The sequence below is a fragment of the Delphinapterus leucas genome, chromosome 12 (assembly GCF_059928025.1).
Source record: "Delphinapterus leucas isolate spDelLeu-1000000601 "Yukka" chromosome 12, BTC_Dleu_Yukka2, whole genome shotgun sequence".
Taxonomy (NCBI): Eukaryota; Metazoa; Chordata; class Mammalia; order Artiodactyla; family Monodontidae; genus Delphinapterus; species Delphinapterus leucas.
The window spans coordinates 57,549,905-57,562,463 of record NC_143140.1 but is presented as its reverse complement, the minus strand read 5'-3'; the positions used below and the strand labels follow the sequence as shown (position 1 = coordinate 57,562,463).

Genomic DNA, 12,559 nt, shown 5'->3' with positions numbered 1-12,559 from the left:
CCCTCTCCCCGTGTCCTCAAGTCCATTCTCTAGTAGGTCTGTGTCTTTATTCCCGTCTTGCCCCTAGGTTCTTCAAGACCTTTTTTTTTTTTTTAGATTCCATATATATGTGTTAGCATACGGTATTTTTCTCTTTCTTACTTCACTCTGTATGACAGACTGTAGGTCCATCCACCTCACTACAAATACCTCATTTCGTTTCTTTTTATGGCTGAGTAATATTCCATTGTATATATGTACCACATCTTCTTTACACATTCATCTGTCAGTGGACACTTAGGTTGCTTCCATGTCCTGGATACTATAAATACAGCTGCAGTGAACATTGTGGTACATGACTATTTTTGAATTATGGTTTTCTCAGGGTATGTGCCCAGTAGTGGGATTGCTGTGTTGTATGGTAGTTCTATTTTTACTTTTTTAAAGAAGCTCCATATTGTTCTCCATAGTGACTGTATCAACTTACATTCCCACAAACAGTGCAAGAGGGTTCCCTTTTCTCTACACCCTCTCCAGCATTTATTGTTTGTAGATTTTTTGATGATGGCCATTCTGACTGGTGTGAGATGATATCTCATTGTAGTTTTGATGTGCATTTCTCTAATGATTAATGATGTTGAGCATTCTTTCATGTGTTTGTTGGCAATCTGTATACCTTCTTTGAAAATTTGTCTATTTAGGTCTTCTGCCCATTTTTGGATTGGGTTGTTTGTTTTTCTGATGTTGAGCTGCATGGGCTGCTTGTAAATTTTGGAGATTAATTCTTTGTCAGTTGATTCGTTTGCAAATATTTTCTCCCATTCTGAGGGTTGTCTTTTTGTCTTGCTTATGGTTTCCTTTGCTGTGTGAAAGCTTTTAAGTTTCATTAGGTCTCATTTGTTTATTTTTGTTTTTATTTCCATTTCTCTAGGAGGTGAGTCAAAAAGGATCTTACTGTGATTTATGTCATAGACTGCTCTGCCTAAGTTTTCCTCTAAGAGTTTTGTAGTGTCTGGCCTTACATTTATGTCTTTAATCCATTTTGAGTTTATTTTTGTGAATGGTGTTAGGGAGTGTTCTAATTTCATTCTTTTACATGTACCTGTCGAGTTTTCCCAGCACCACTTATTGAAGAGGCTGTCTTTTCTCCATTGGATAGTCTTGCCTCCTTTATAAACAATAAGGTGATCATATGTGTGTGGGTTTATCTCTGGGCTTTCTGTCCTGTTCCATTGATCTATATTTCTGTTTTTGTGCCAGTACCATACTATCTTGATTACTGTAGCTTTGTAGTATAGTCTGAAGTCAGGGAGCCTGATTCTTCCAGCTCCGTTTTTCTTTCTCAAGATTGTTTTGGCTATTCGGGCTCTTTTGTGTTTCCATACAAATTGTGAAATTTTTTGTTCTAGTTTTGGAAAATTGCCATTGGTAGTTTGATAGGGATTGCACTGAATCTGTAGATTGCTTTTGGTAGTATAATCATTTTCACGATGTTTCTTCCTCCAATCCAAGAACATGGTATATCTCTCCATCTGTTTGTATCATCTTTAATTTCTTTCATCAGTGTTTTATAATTTTCTGCATACAGGTCTTTTGTCTCCTTAGCTAGGTTTATTTCTAGGTATTTTATTCTTTTTCTTGCAGTGGTAAATGGGATTGTTTCCTTAATTTCTCTTTCAGATTTTTCATCATTAGTGTATAGGAATGCAAGAGATTTCTGTGCATTAATTTTGTATCCTGCTACTTTACCAAATTCATTGATTAGCTCTAGTAGTTTTCTGGTAGCATCTTTAGGATTCTCAATGTACAGTATCATGTCATCTACAAACAGTGACAGCTTTACTTCATCTTTTCCGATTTGGATTCCTTTTATTTCTTTTTCTTCTCTGATTGCTGTGGCTAAAACTTCCAAAACAGTGTTGAATAATAGTGGTGAGAGTGGGCAACCTTGTCTTGTTCCTGATCTTAGTGGAAATGGTTTCAGTTTTTCACCATTGAGGACGATGTTGGCTGTGGGTTTGTCATATATGGCCTTTATTATGTTGAGGTAAGGTCCCTCTATGCCCACTTTCTGCAGGGTTTTTATCATAAATGGGTGTTGAATTTTGTCAGAAGCTTTTTCTGCATCTATTGAGATGATCATATGGTTTTTCTCCTTCAATTTGTTAATATGGTTTATCACACTGATTGATTTGCGTATATTGAAGAATCCTTGCATCCCTGATATAAACCCCACTTGATCATGGTGTATGATCCTTTTAATGTGCTTTTGGATTCTGTTTGCTAGAATTTTGTTGAGGATTTTTGCATCTATGCTCATCAGTGATATTGGCCTGTCGTTTTCTTTCTTTGTGGCCTCTCTGTCTGGTTTTGCTATCAGGGTGATGGTGGCCTTGTAGAATGAGTTTGGGAGTGTTCATCCCTCTGCTATATTTTGGAAGAGTTTGAGAAGGATAGGTGTTAGCTCTTCTCTAAATGTTTGCTAGAATTTGCCTGTGAAGCCATCTGGTGCTGGGCTTTTGTTTGTGGAAGATTTTTAATCACAGTCTCAATTTGAGTGCTTGTGATTGGTCTGTTTATATTTTCTGTTTCTTCCTTGTTCAGTCTTGGAAGGTTGTGCTTTTCTTAGAATTTCTCCATTTCTTCCAGGTTGTCCATTTTATTGACATATAGTTGCTTGTAGTAATCTCTCATGATGCTTTATATTTCTGTGGTGTCAGTTGTTACTTCTCTTTTTTCATTTCTAATCCTGTTGATGTGAGTCTTCTCCCTTATTTTCTTGATGAGTCTGGCTAATGGTTTATCAATTATATCTTCTCAGAGAACCAACTTTTAGTTTTATTGATCTTTACTATCATTTCCTTCATTTCTTTTTCATTTATTTCTGATCTGATCTTTATGATTTCTTTCCTTCTGCTAACTTTGGGGTTTGTTTGTTCTTCTTTCTTTAATTGCTTTAGGTGTAATGTTAGGTTGTTTATTTGAGATGTTTCTTGTTTCTCGAGGTAGGATTGTATTGCTATAACCTTCCCTCTTAGAACTGCTTTTGCTGCATCCCATAGGTTTTGGGTCATCGTGTTTTCATTGTCATTTGTTCCTAGCTATTTTTTGATTTCCTCTGATTTCTTCAGTGAGCTCTTGATTATTACTTAGTGTATTGTTTAGTCTCCATGTGTTCGTATTTTTTTACGACTTTTTCCTGTAATTGATATCTAGTCTCATAGCTTTGTGGTCAGAAAAGATTCTTGATACGATTTCAATTTTCTTAAAGTTACCAAGGCTTGATTTGTGACCCAAGATATGATGTATCCTGGAGAAGGTTCCATGAGCACTTGAGAAGAAAGTGTATTCTGTTGTTTTTGGATGGAATGTTCTATAAATATCAATTTAGTCCATCTTGTTTAATGTGTCATTTAAAGCTTGTTTCCTTATTTATTTGCATTTTGGATGATCTGTCCATTGATGAAAGTGGGGTGTTAAAGACCCCTACTATGATTGTGTTACTGTCGATTTCTCCTTTTATGGCTGTTAGCATCTGCCTTATATATTGAGGTACTCCTATGTTGGGTGCATAAATATTTACAATTGTTAAACCTTCTTGGATTCATCCCTTGATCATTATGTAGTGTCCTTCTTTGTCTCTTGTAATAGTCTTTATTTCAAAGTCTATTTTGTCTGATATGAGAATTGCTACTCCAGCTTTCTTTTGATTTCCATTTGCATGGAATATCTTTTTCCATCCCCTCACTTTCAGTCTGTATGTGTCCCTAGGTCTGAAGTGGGTTTCTTGTAGACAGCATATATATGGGTCTTGTTTTTTTTATCCATTCAGCCAGTCTATGTCTTTTGGTTGGAGCATTTATTCCATTTACATTTAAGGTAATTATCGATATGTATGTTCCTATTTCCAGTTTCTTAATTGTTTTGGGTTTGTTATTGTAGGTCTTTTCCTTCTCTTGTGTTTCCTGCCTAGAGAAGTTCTTTTAGCATTTGTTGTAAAGCTAGTTTGGTGGTGCTGAATTCTCTTAGCTTTTGCTTCTCTGTAAAGGTTTTAATTTCTCCATCAAACCTGAATGAGATCCTTGATGGTAGAGTAATCTTGGTTTTAGGTTTTTCCCTTTCATCACTTTAAATATGTCCTGCCACTCCCTTCTGGCTTGCAAAGTTTCTGCTGAAAGATCAGCTGTTAACCTTATGGGGATTCCCTTGTGTTTTATTTGTTGTTTTTCCCTTGCTGCTTTTAATATTTTTTCTTTGTATTTAATTTTTGATAGTTTGATTAATATGTGTCTTCATGTGTTTCTCCTTGGATTTATCCTGTATGGGACTCTCTGTACTTCCTGGGCTTAACTATTTCCTTTCCCATATTAGGGAAGTTTTCAACTATAATTTCTTTAAATATTTTCTCAGTCCCTTTTTCTTTTCTTCTTCTGGGACCCCTATAATTCGAATGTTGGAGCATTTAATGTTGTCCCAGAGGTCCCTGAGACTGTCCTCAATTCTTTTCATTCTTTTTTTCTTTATTCTGCTCTGCAGTAGTTATTTCCACTATTTTATCTTCCAGGTCACTTATCCATTCTTCTGCCTCAGTTATTCTGCTGTTGATTCCTTCTAGAGAATTTTTAATTTCATTTATTGTGTTGTTCATCATTGTTTGTTTGCTCTTTAGTTCTTCTAGGTTCTTGTTAAACGTTTCTTGTACTTTCTCCATTCTACTTCCAAGATTTTGGATCATCTTTACTGTCATTATTCTGCATTCTTTTTCAGGTAGACTGACTATTTCCTCTTCATTTGTTTGGTCTGGTGGGTTTTTACCTTGCTCCTTCATCTGCTGTGTGTTTCTCTGTCTTCTCATTTTGCTTAACTTACTGTGTTTGGGCATCTCCTTTTCACAGGCTGCAGGTTCATAGTTCCCATTGTTTTTGGTGTCTGCCCCCAGTGGGTAAGTTTGCTTCAGTGGGTTGTGGAGGCTTCCTGGTGGAGGGGACTAGTGCCTGTGTTCTGGTGGATGAGGCTGAATCTTGTGTTTCTGGTGGGCATATCCATGTCTGGTGGTGTGCTTTGGGTTGTCTGTGACCTTTTTATGATTTTAGGCAGTCTCTCTCTTAATGGGTGTCTTGCTAGTTGTTCGGCATAGGGTGTGCAGCAGTGTAGCTTGCTGGTTGTTGAGTGGAGCTGGGTCTTGGAGTTGAGATGGTGATCTCTGGGAGATTTTTGCTGTTAGATATTACATGGAGCTGGGAGGTCTCTGGTGGACCAGTGTCCTGAACTCGGCTCTTCCACCTCAGTGGCAGAGCACTGACGCCTGGCCAGAGCACCAAGATGCTCTCATCCACACGGCTCAGAACAAAAGGCAGAAAAAAAGAAAGAAAGAAAAAATAAAATAAAGTTATTAAAATAAAAAATGATTATTAAAAATAAAAATTTTTTTAAAGTAATAAAAAAGAAAGTAAGAGCAACCAAACCAAAAAACAAATCCACCAATGATAACAAGTGCTAAAAACTATACTAAAAAAAAAAAAAAAAAAAAGGACAGACAGAACCCTAGTACAAATGGTAAAAGCAAAGGTATACAGACAAAATCACACAGAATCATACACATACACACAAACAAAAAGTGAAAAAGGGGAAAAAAAATATATATCGTTTCTCCCAAAGACCACCGCCACAGTTTGGTATGATTTTTTGTGTATTCAGGTATTCCACAGATGCAGGGTACATCACATTGTTTCTGAAGATTTAATCCGCTGCTCCTGAGGCTGCTGGGAGAGATTTCCCTTTCTCTTCTTTGTTCGCACAGCTCCTGGGGGTTCAGCTTTGGATTTGGCCCTGCCTCTGCATGTAGGTCGCCTGAGGGCGTCTGTTCTTCGCTCAGACAGAGCGGGGTTAAAGGAGCAGCTGATTCGGGGGCTCTGGCGCACTTAGGCTGTGGGGAGGGAGCGATACGGATGTGGGTGAGCCTGCGGCGTCAGAGTCCGGCGTGACGTTGCACCAGGCTGAGGCCCGCCATGCGTTCTCCCGGGGAAGTTGTCCCTGGATCATGGGACCCTGGCAGTGGCGGGCTGCACAGGCTCCCAGGAGGGAATGTGTGGATAGTGCCCTGTGCTTGCACACAGGCTTCTTGGTGGCGGCAGCAGTAGCCTTTGCGTCTCATGCCCGTCTCTGGGATCCTCTCTGATAGCAGGGGCTCTAGCCCATCTGAGGAGCTTGTTGAGGCAGCGCTGTTAATCCCCTCTCCTTGCGCACCGCAAAACAAAGAGGCAAGAAAAAGTCTCTTGCCTCTTTGGCAGCTCCAGACTTTTTCCCGGACTCCCTCCCGGCTAGCCGTGGCGCACTAGCTCCCTTCAGGCTGTGTTCACACCACCAACCCCAGTCGTCTCCCTGGGATCCAACCTCCGAAGCCAGAGCCTCAGCCCCCGCCCGCCCCGGCGGGTGAGCAGACAAGCCTCTCAAGCTGGTGAGTGCTGGTCGGCACCGATCCTCTGTGCGGGAATCTCTCCGCTTTCCCCTCCGCACCCCTGTTGCTGTGCTCTCCTCCGTGGCTCCGAAGCTTCCCCCTCTGCCACCCGCAGTCTCCGCCCGCAAAGGGGCTTCCTAGTGTGTGGAAACCTTTCCTCCTTCACAGCTCCCTCCCACTGGTGCAGGTCCCGTCCCTATTCTTTGTCTCGGTTTTTTCTTTTGCCCTACCCAGGTACGTGGGGGGTTTCTTGCCTTTTGGGAGGTCTGAGGTCTTCTGCCAGCGTTCAGTAGGTGTTCTGTAGGAGTTGTTGCACATGTAGATGTATTTCTGATGTATTTGTGGGTTGGAAGGTGATCTGCACCTCTTACTCTTCTGCTATCTTGAAGCTCTTCCTGAGTACCGTTTAAAAAACAGGTTAAACCCATTGAAAAGTTAGTTAAAAGCACTTTCTACTTTGGAAAAAACCTCAAAACTTTATCAAGACTTTAGGTGCATAGGTGATCTTTGCATTTTGTGTTTTGTTTTTCCCCATCTGTATCCAAGATATGTCCATGTCCTGTAGTGACTGCTTTGACCCGCATTATTCTTTCTCTACCCTCAGCCACTTTCCTGACTCAGGTCCTCATTGTCTCTTTCATGTTGAATTTCATCAGTTGGTAGACTGATCTTATGTCTAGTGTCATTTTTTTAAAAAGTTACTAGTGATAAATATTTGTGCTCTTCAGCAGTATTTTCAATTCTCTTCCTTCCAGCACAAGGTAAAACCGCACTGTTTTGTCCCTGTGTGGAATGTGAGATGTGACATGTGTCACTTCTTGTTGGGAACCTATCAGGACAAGGGCTCAAGTCACATGTCCCCTACCCTCTTTTGCTATTATTGCCGGTGATGCTCACATGTGAAGGCTCTGCCAGCCAGCGTCGTTGAATGAGGATGAAATGGAATAGCACCCTTGTCTCCACCCTAAACCTGAGACAAACCAAGAAATAAATTTTAGTTGTTTTAAGCCACTGAGAATTTTAGATTTTTGACTGCAATATAACATAGACTTTCTTTACTGATAGACCATTCTACTCACAAAATAAATCTTTGAAGAGTAGTCTTTTCAATATGCAAATCTTGTGCTGTTACCACTGTGCTCAGAATTCTTTTGTGGGACCCCAAGATAGATATATAAAAACAAAATTCCTAACTCTGGTACCCAAGGCCCTTTATGAACTGGCTTCTAATTATTAAAACTAATAAAAGAATTTATTAATGTGACAAATTTTAAAAATATATAGATTTCCTATATATAATATAATGGAGTGAAAAAATTTTCCGTTATATCATCAGCTTTCCCTCTTTCTCACTACATATACTCTTTAACTGTGCCATTTATAGTACACATTTAAATAATACCCATTTCTAGGTCTTTGCCAAATTTAACTCAATATGGATTTTCCTTTAACAGATGACTATAATCTTCTTTCATCCTAAACTTTTAGTATTCACAACAATCAGTGGGGAAAGTACATTTATTGTGACAAATGAGAGGAGCTTGTGTTTGGGTGTCATAGAGAGATGGGTGGGGAATCCTGCCGGGGTCATTTACTAGTTGCATCACCTGAGACCTGACTTCAAACTGCTTTGAATTTCAGACCCCTCCTTTACAGAATTAGGATGACAATCCCTACCATAGACAATCGTGAGGTTTAAATTAAATCATGCATTTAAAGGGCTTGACATAGAGGTAGAGCTCAATTATTACTGGTTCATTCTTTTGCAGATGAGAATATAGAAGCTCAGAGTTGAACACCAGATGAGTTTCTACTCTTTTCCAGGTTTTGGCCTTCTAGGCTTTGTACATTCAAAACTGATTTAAATTTCCTTTTTCCTTCCAGATTGTCACTTCCTTTAGTTCCTTTTCTTTATTCTTCAATATCTATGAACCCTGCTGTGGTTGGGGGAGAGGAGGCTGCACAGAGACAATACTGACATCACAAGAGCCCTCGAAGCCTTCTTGGAATCATATGGAATCCTTAGGTGGTGATTTGGAAAGTACTGCTAGAAGCATCTCTCATCACTTCTGAAAGGTATATATCCTTCAGTCTATCCCTGACAAGTGCTTTAGGGAAGTAATTTCTTGTGACTACAGGTAAAAAAAATCTGCAAATTAAGGCTCATAAACATGTGGAGGATTCTTTCTCGTAATGGTGATGTCTCAAGGCAATATATCAGGGCAGCTTGGGATCTGTTGGTAACTCAGAAAAATAAGAAACCAGATACTTCTTAATATTACTATCATTATATTGTCAATTGTCTTTTTTTAACACCAGAGATTTTAAAGAGGTAGGAATTAGAATGTCTATTAGTGTCATATATTCAATAGCTTTTGGAATGTAGGAAATATCCTTGCTGCTTGGAGAATCATTTCTTCCTCTTGAACAAAGAAATGTCAGCATTTTTAGTGGTGAAACTCCCAAATTTCATTCAGCTCTTTACCATATGTAAACTTTTATGCCATAATAAAAATTATGTTTAAAAAACCCAACAATGTAAAAGCATAGGAAAAGGTAATCTCAAGTTAGGTAGAGTAAACATGTTAAAAATATATGCAATATAAGCATGATTTATAAGAAAAAAACTAATCTGTAGATATTTACAAGGAAACACAGCAAGATGTTAATAGTGGACATCTCTGCAGAGTGATGTTAGGTGATCTTTAGTTTCTGTTTCTTAATTTACTGTATTTTCTAAAGTTTGTACAATGACCCACATATTTTATTGCTATTATAAATGTAATTACTCACATATATGTATATATATGAAATTCATCTATTTTGCATATTTCTGAAATTGGTCACATTACAGAGTCTTATTAATTCTTGTTAGTGCTATCAGTTGACTTACTATTTAGCAGCCCAGAAACATGTTAAATAATAGTCAATAACCATGTGTTAGTTGTGATTTTAAAAGAAATTCTCTACTATGTTATCAGTATGCTAGCTCTCATTTTTACATAAATATTATTTATTAAGTTACAGAAACCCCATTTTTAGACTTAGGTCTCAAATGCCTATTTGGCATCCTGCTTGAGTGTCGTGCCAGCCCGTTAGAGACAGTTCATTTTTCACTGTTATGCCTTCTCCTCTTCTTCCTTTTAATAATAGACTCCCCTAAGGTGCAGCTGAGCATATGGCTGTCCTCCTAGAGGCCATGTGAGGTGTAAGTAAGCTTTGTCTAGTGTGATGGGAGCAGAAGTGATGTCTTCAACTTCTGGATCATGTTATTACAAGGAAGTGGTTTGCATTCCACTCCTTCCCTTTCCGCTGGCTGGAATTAGGCAACAACAGTGTCTACTGCCTCAGATCTATGTTGCCACTTCTGAGGATGTAGCAACAACTAATCCTATTACGAGTGTCTAGCCTATGTGTCCAAAGCAGCATAGTTCAAATCTTAATCTCTCCTGCCCCTTTCTTCACATCTTCTCTTCCCTGAAATGCCTCATTGTTATGAGTTACCACACCTACTTCATTCAGCAAATCTGTCCCCATATTTTCAAAATATATCTCCAACCAAACCATTCCTTAACACTTTTCTCCCTGGGCTAGACTAGTCTGATGATGTTCTCCTAACTGTTCTATTCTTGTCACTTATAATAAGTTCCCCACATAGTAGAGTGCCTTTTTTTTTTTTTTTTTTTTGCGGTACGCGGGCCTCTCAGTGCCGCGGCCTCTCCCGTTGCGGGAGCACAGGCCCCGGACGTGCAGTCCCAGCGGCCATGGCTCACGGGCCCAGACGCGTAGGCTCAGCGGCCATGGTTCACGGGCCCAGCCGCTCCGTGGCACGTGGGATCCTCCCGGACCGGGGCACGAACCCGCGTCCCCTGCACCGGCAGGCGGACCCCCAACCACTGCGCCACCAGGGAAGCCCCTAGAGTGCCTTTTTAAAAATGGAAATCAGGTTACATCACTTCTGCTTAAAACTCTCCAATTGGCATCCGTTAACACTTAAAATAAAATTATAGCAAGAAAATTTCTTTGAGATCTGGCCTATGTCTTCTTCTCCGGCTGTATCTCTTACCATTTTCTTCCTACCCAACTCTTATCTACCAACACTGGCTTTCCTACTGCCCCCAAGACATACCATCCTTATTCTCACCTTGGAGACTTTATATTTGTTCTCTGCTTTCAAAGTTCTTCTTTCAAATATTGTCTTAGCAAACTCTTCTCTGCATCATCCAAACTTATCTGAGCAGTTTTTTCCCACTTGCCTTCTAAAATAGCTGTTTCTTTCTAAATGACACATTTCCTTCCTTCATAAGGTGATCTAACACCTTAGTATTACCTGAAATTATATTATTTATTCTTTTATTAAAATATTTAATATATTTTTCTGTCACTATAATATAAATTCCATGGTGGTAGGGATATTGTATTGCTTATCCTATATTTCCAGAACTTAAACAGCACCTGGAACAGAATGGGTACTCAAAAATATTTGTTTCATAAATCAATATTTAGTATTACATAAAATGATCAATTTTATATTTTATCTGTTGATATACTTAATTTATTAATATATTTGCTACTATACTTTTATTTCTAGACTAAACTCTTCTTGATCATGCTCCCTTTTATTTGATGTTAGATAATTTTTTCCTAGTATTTTTATTATTTATAGATGAGACTAATCAATAGACTTTGGGGTTATCTTTAAAAGCTTCATAAAATGAACTGCAGTCTTCTACATTTTTTCTGTGCCTCAACATATTCTATAGAAGAAATATTATCTGTTCCTTGTTAATATGAAAGAAAACACCCATGAAATTGCTAAAACCAGGATAGTTAAATAATTATTTTATTACTTTAAAAATCCTTTAATGATTAACAGTATAACTAGGTATTTGATTTCTTCTTTTTCAATAATAATTCAGTTTTTCCTAGAAAAATATTAATCTTATTGAAATTTTCAAGTTTAATACCAATGACATTTTATACAATTTTATGATGATTTTAATACCTATCTTCGGTAGTCTTATCCCCTTCTCATTCACAGGTGTGTGTGTGTGTGTTTGGTAGTTTAGATTAGCCAAAAGTAACTTCTGCCTGGAAAGAACACATTTTTTTCTCAAGTTACCTCTCTTCCTTTCCTCCTTAAATGGATACCTCCTACTTATTCTTTATGACTCAATTTAAACAGAACTTCCTTAGGAAAGTCGCACTGATTGCCTCATTTCAGTGAGGTTCCAACTGCAGTCCACCATATCTCAATGTATAGTTAACTTTGGCTAACTATAAGCAGTTATTGAAAAAAATAAGCAAGATAAAACACAGTACCTATATATATATGTGGCTTGGAAGGGACCTGTGTAGGGTTTCTGGAGAGCTGGAAATTTTCTATTTCTTAATTTGGTGATGTTAAATGGATTGTTACTTAGTGATAATTTACTGAACTGTATAATTGTTTTTATACATCCTGAAGATTTCTGATGTTATATTTCACAATAAATGGTTTTTAAAACTTGATACACTATTCTTATTTTTCTCTTTTTTTCTGGTGAGAACTTCACCACAGAGTTGACCATTGTCTAAAGACAGAACTTGGGCACTGTTGATTTGACAATTTGGAGTTAGCAAAAGATTTAAAGTAGGAAACTCACCATAAAATTAGAAGAACAAACCTAGAAGTAGGGAAACCAGTTATGAAGCCATTTCAATAGTTCCTTTGAGACTTTGCTTCTGGAAAGGATGGAGTTACAGTAACTAGATTTACCTTCACACCTGACTCAACCAGATCACGAACAAAATGCATGAGGTAATAGTTTTAAAGGCATTGTATATCAGGCAATAAAGGACAGTGATTCTCTTTTATTTTTAACATCGTTATTGGAGTATAATTGCTTTACAATGGTGTGTTAGTTTCTGCTTTATAACAAAGTGAATCAGCTATACATATACATATATCCCCATATCTCCTCCCTCTTGCATCTCCCTCACACCCTCCTATCCCACCCCTCTAGGTGGTCACAAAGCATGGAGCTGATCTCCCTGTGCTATGCAGCTGCTTCCCACTAGCTATCTATTTTACATTTGGTAGTGTATATTAGTCCATGTCACTCTCTCACTTCATCCCAGCTT

The 12,559-nt window shown here is 38.3% G+C and overlaps 1 long non-coding RNA gene across 1 annotated transcript in view; it reads left to right on the top strand.

Moving 5' to 3' along the window:
- LOC111168916 (uncharacterized) overlaps positions 1-12,559 on the top strand; it is an 81,307-nt gene that overhangs the window by 33,299 nt on the left and 35,449 nt on the right. Inside the window, exon 2 of the long non-coding RNA XR_002643114.2 lies at positions 8,321-8,512. This is a non-coding gene — a long non-coding RNA (uncharacterized LOC111168916). The remainder of the gene's footprint in view (positions 1-8,320; positions 8,513-12,559) is intronic.